Source organism: Melopsittacus undulatus, chromosome 8 (genome assembly GCF_012275295.1).
Source record: "Melopsittacus undulatus isolate bMelUnd1 chromosome 8, bMelUnd1.mat.Z, whole genome shotgun sequence".
NCBI lineage: Eukaryota > Metazoa > Chordata > Aves > Psittaciformes > Psittaculidae > Melopsittacus > Melopsittacus undulatus.
The window spans coordinates 4,585,511-4,591,484 of NC_047534.1; positions in this window are offsets into that span (position 1 = coordinate 4,585,511).

The following is a 5,974-nucleotide window of genomic DNA, read 5'->3' on the forward strand; positions in this document are numbered from 1 at the left end:
AATTAGAACCCTGTAACTCACAGCACCTTTCATTATATGTGTGTGTACATACACACACGTTATTTTATACTTTTATATTTAGTGTAAAATTGGAAGTGAAATTAAGGCCCAACCTGAAACTGAATTAAACTCCTGTGAAAACAATACAAAGAATACTTAGAGTTGAATTGTTTGGTATCTGTAGATTCAAACATACGCTTTGAGAAGAATGGCAGCTATGAATGATTGTAATGGTTCCTTGCTTGTAATCTAAAGGGAAAAGAAACACACAAAATCACAGTCCTTGAATCACGCATGGAAAAGTGGACTTCAGGTAGGGAAGGGGGAGGTGGAACCTTGTATTTTTTGAGTACAACACCTCAGAGGGGAGCTGCTCATTCAGTTGTGGACTAGAATAACTGCTGCTATCTAAATGTGTTAATGTCCTGAGACCTAAGTAAGTGTGGTTCCAAGGAATAGTTTCAGGAGTTACGTAGCTTGTGAGCAGGTGAACCCAATGTGAGTTTTGCAAGTCTTCCCATGTGCATGACAAGTCACACCAACTTACATTCTGTCTGTACCATAGCATTAAAGTGAGGGGTTTGGAAGTGTTAATTCCCAGCTCTAAGGATGAAGTGCACGTATTGAGACCCCATACGTTGCAAAGCAGATTTTGAATCTGTCACTGGTTCAGGATTAGGATGCCCACTACAGGCATTTAAATAGTGTCATTTGATTAAGAAATTAATTAGACAATAGGGAAAAAATACCTTTTTTGGTGGGATTTCTGATTATATACAAAAGCAGCAGTATAGAACCCCTTTGTGCCTTAGCAGATTAGAAATAGTACTATTGGCAATACCTCAGCACTTGTGATGATGAAGTATAAAAAGCAGTTTGCTTGGTAATATTAAAATCTATGCATCAATTGTCAGGTGTACAACCAAAACTGCCAGTGATCAGCACTCACTGTGATTTTCACAGCTTTTGTCAGTTTTCAGTTACATTTATAATGATGTTTTAACATAGTTTTCCAAAAGTAATAGAATCATGGAGAAGAAATGATACCATATGTCACATAAACCTGCATGTAAAGAGGTGCAATACTGCAGTAATGGGACATCCAACCTGCTGGGATACCTGTGTAAATGGAAATTGATTTTTCTCAAGGATTCTTTACTGGGTGAAATAAATTAAATATACATTTAGTTTTACCAGTTTAAAAACCTCTTTGTTAAAATTAGAACAATGATATAGAGGCATGTTCTAATAAATTAAAGCAAGATAAATTCTCTCTGGCAGCTTGCTGAATACCTCAATTTATGGGGGTTTTTAAAAGCTGAAGAATACAATGGGAACCTCACAGGAAGATAATCTGTGGATGTCACTGAAACACTTTGACTACTTAGAGATTACTTCAGTTTTGATCATGTAACCATGTATCTAGGCTCTTTATTCTTCTTTCACTTGATGCTTTCAATCTGATAGGATTCTTCCAGTGAATATTTGAGTTGAAGTCGTTTGATTTAGTTTAATAGGCCCAAGCATGACCTTAGAAATAACACAGTCAACCTCAAACTGCTAGATGGTCTCTACTCAGACACTTAAAGTTAATAGGTTTTTAGGACACAGATGAAACTGTTGGGTTCATTTTGTTGGTATAATTTACTACAGTAATGATCAAAAAAAGAGTGAAAAACAGAGTCAAAATGTTAATTTCAAGCACCATTACAGAAATACAATACAATAAAATAAAAAAATCAGATAAATGTTCATCTGCTGTAAACTGATGGTTGTTAAGAGCCCATTGCCCTGAAGCAAACTGTTCTTGCAGCGGCAGCAGCAGACCTAGGTCACTGTCATTTGTGAAATGCAGATTACTTATTGGGGATTTCTGTTAATGTTTTAACAGAAAAAGGGGTGATTTGAGTAGTGTTTCTTCAATAATGAAGAGTTGTCATCATTAAGGTGATTGTGTTAATACACTCCTGCCTGTTGCTTTAGTGGCTAAGGCATTCTTGAATAAGTAGAACAGACTCAAGTCTCAGTGTAGCTCTGCAGTCAGTGTCTAGTGCTGGGCAGCCAGTCCTCCAGCTCCACTTGCTCTTGTTAATGCTTATGGAGCTCTCCCCTTTAGCCCCTGCCTTTGCTAGCAAAGGCATTTGAGCTGTGTTTAAAGGGGTAAACCCTGGCGTGGCACACGTCCATGGGTTGACTCTGCCTGTCTGCTGGCAGGGCTGATTCTCTAGCTGAAGATGAAGAGTCACGGATTCAGCTTTATTTGTTACTGGTTCAAATATTGTTGCACCATTTAACTATGACAATAACATAATTGTGTTTTCCCAAGATCAAAACTGAACTTGTCTCTGACAAAGTTCACGTGTATAAAAAACATACACTATTCAAATGACCACAGATCCTTCTGTAGCTGCTTCCCTCTGATAAAGATTATGTATGAAGCACAAAGCAATACCACCTATAAAAGCATTCAGGGTTAAAACTGAGTAGCATTTGTTGAAACCCAGGTCCCTTTGGGAAGATTTCAGTCCTTGCAGCATACACTCAGAATAGGTATCAGAGCTGTTTCTCTGGTGAGAACTTGAAGGCGCCTTAGCTGGTCAAATGTGTTTGAAATCTCAGCTGTAACAAGCTTGCTCAGGTTGTGTGTATTTACACCTCAGCCTGGATCCGAGTCCTGTTAGTCATTTGATTTGCATTACTTGTAGATATCTAAAAATCAGCCAGAAAGGCTTTTATAAAACTAGCTGCTGAGTATTTAGGTATAGTAGGAGAAATGCATTCATTTTGTTTTTTACTTTAAATACAGTACCTTCTCCAAGTGCTTTTTGTGCATACCAAACAGCCCTGGTGACACTCTGGATATATTTCATGCATTCTGACATTTTCAGACAGATAAACACGCAGTACACAGCAGAAGTGATTGCATTAGCCTCTTAGTTTCTGCACTGCCTATTGTATTAAATAATGGCTTAGAAAAATAAAATAAATCCAGTTCATGCATAAAGATGATTGGAGTAGAATAATAATTATGCGCATAAGTTCAGATCTTGAGTGTAGTAGTACCTTAAGGGAGAAGCCGGAATCCATGTTCAGTAAATGCATGCTCCTATCCTATTGAACACAAGGGAAATTTATTTCTGGTGTCCGGTCCTGTCTATGGAGGTGTGGACAGAGGCATTTTTTGCCAAGAGAGTCAAGTGAGGTGAGCTCTTCTTCCATTAGGGCTTTCACAGTCAAGGCTCTGCAGAACTTTCTCTCTGTAGTGATAGGACAAGGGGTAATGGGTTAAAACAGGGGAGATTTAGATTGGATATAAGGAAGAAATGCTTTACTGTTAGGGTGCTGAGGCACTGGAATGGGTTGCCCAGGGAGGCTGTGAATGCTCCATCCCTGGCAGTGTTCAAGGCCAGGCTGGATGAAGCCTTGGGTGATATGGTTTAGTGTGAGGTGTCCCTGCCCATGGCAGAGGGTTGGAACTGAATGATCTTAAGGTCCTTTCCAACCCTAACTATTCTATGATTCTATGAAAGCAGACTGTTTCCTTCGGTTTCCTTGCATCTTCACAGAATCACAGAGTGGTTTGGGTTGGAAGGGGCCTTGAAGTTCATCCAGTTCCAACCCCCTGCCACAGGCAGGGACACCTTCCACTAGTGCAGGTTGCTCCAAGCTCCATCCAACCTGGCCTTGTACACTGCCAGGGATGGGGCAGCCACAGCTTCTCTGGGCACCCTGTGCCACAGCCTCAGCACCCTCTTAGTAAAGAACTCCTAATGTCTAATCTAAATCTACCTTCTTTCAATTTAAGGCCATACCCCCTTGTCCTATCGCTACCTGCCCTTGTAAACCTTACTCATCTTAACTCATCAAATACTCAGAGCTTTAGATCTTCTTGCAGAAAGACCTGCACTGCATAGCAGAAAAGCCCTGCTTACTGTGGGGTACATTTGTACTCATGTCTACAAGGATTAAACCTTTCTCCAAGTCCTTTTTATGCAAGGTTGAGTACACTTGGCACATTGTAGGCTCCATGTGCAAATATCTACTCTGGGGAGCAGTGCACTTGCAATTAGTAATTTGCCCAGATATCAAGGAGTTATTTGTGTTGGGTAACATCCTGCATGATAGCAAGTAGTTCTCAAAATTGAAGGGTATGCTACCTAATTTTGCATCCTCTTCATTTTTATAGGTGGTTTTGCTGTGATGAGGTAGGAAGATTAAATCCCCTTACTTATGTGGTGCACTTGGAATGCAGGTAAGTGTAGACTAGTTTCATGAGTAGGGGAACTACCACCAGTGACTTGGGTCTACAAAACTCTGCACTTTCAGTGTTGTGAAAATCATAGGAATGGAACAGAGTAGTATAGAATAAAACAGAACAGAAGCAAAGCCTTTGCTTTCTTTACCTGCTCACATCCATTCTAACTTCAAAGAATGTTTCCTTTTTTAATGGCCAGAAAAAAATAGCCCCGAGAAGCTCATAGAAACCTCAGAAGAGATTTAAAACATTCCATCTGTGAGACTGTGATTAAAATATTGACACACAATCAATAAACCTGTGAAACTTTATAAAAGATAACTCTGCAGTAAATGCAAAACTTTGTGGGATAATTAATATTGGAATACTATGAATTAATTTAATCACAGTACTATACATACATGCATAGAGGTTGGAATTTTTTGGTAGAATAAGAAGAAAAGGCACTTAGAGATAAGCATTCTGCTTTCTCATGGTTCTCCCTTAAGTTTGTGCTTTCCAACCTTTTGGGCATTCTTCCAGTAAAGAAAGTCCAATGAGCTCTTTCCTGCTACAAGAGTCATTGCTGTCAGGGACAGAGCTGTAAAGAGAAACCTGGGTTTATGATGAAATGAATGGAGTTGGAAGGGTCCAAGATTGTTCCAGGATTTTATTTTGCTGCAGGAATGGGTATATTTGTTCTAAGGTAGATTTAGAGTTTTTTAAACTCATGATTATTAATTTTGAGGAAAGGTTTCAGTGTTTAATGTGGGAATTTGGCCACAGGTTTGCATATGCTTCCATCCATATGGTCTTTAAAACATGAGGTGAAGCAATAAAGTAAGGGTTTTGACAGTATGGCTCTGTATTTCTAGCAGTAGTTCTGAGCTGATATGCTGCTTTATCCTCTCCTATATCTCTTGTGAAATGTAACAGTGATACAATGACAATAGCCCAGCAATAAAGGAAGGATGTCTGATCACTGCTCCCATAACCAGACCCCCAAAAGAGATCCTCACCTCATGAAACTAAAACTTCAAGAAGAAGTAATGTTAGTTATGATGCGCACAAAGCAGCACGCTGGAAGTCAGGGAACAGCCAAGATAATATCAGTCTCTCAAGGTGTAGGTATTAGCCATAGCTGTGTCTAAAATTATTTCTAACTGAAGTGTGATTCTGCATATTTTGTACCCGTATGCAAATGCAAAATGCAGATAAGGTTCTTGGAGACATTCAGAATAGCATACACTTGGAAAACACAGGATGTGAAATCCATCAGCATGGCTGTTAATTTTCTGTATTCTCCATGTTTTTCATTGACCCAGTGATCTCTCCTTTTATGACCCTAAAGAAAAGACATAACCTCACAAGGATTCAGTAACATTTCGGAGACCTGTTCTGTGTGGAGTGCTGAGTTTTGTGAATTAACGAATGTTCTAAATGAATGCAATAAAAATAAATCAGGGATGCTGCATTGCAAAATGGGCTTTGTTCATTTATTCCTGACATGAATGGTTTCGTTTTAATTATTTACACTCCTTCACAGTGCATTGGTAAATGTGCTGCAATGTGTTTTGTTAAAGTAATGAAGTCTTTGCAATAGCAGACCACGGTGCAGCCATCACACCAGTTGGATACAGTGGGGAACAACCACTGGAGGAGAGGGAAAGGAAGGTAGGTTTGCTTTGATGTGCTTGTGGTATGGAAACAACTGATGCACAGACTTTGTCATCTGGACAT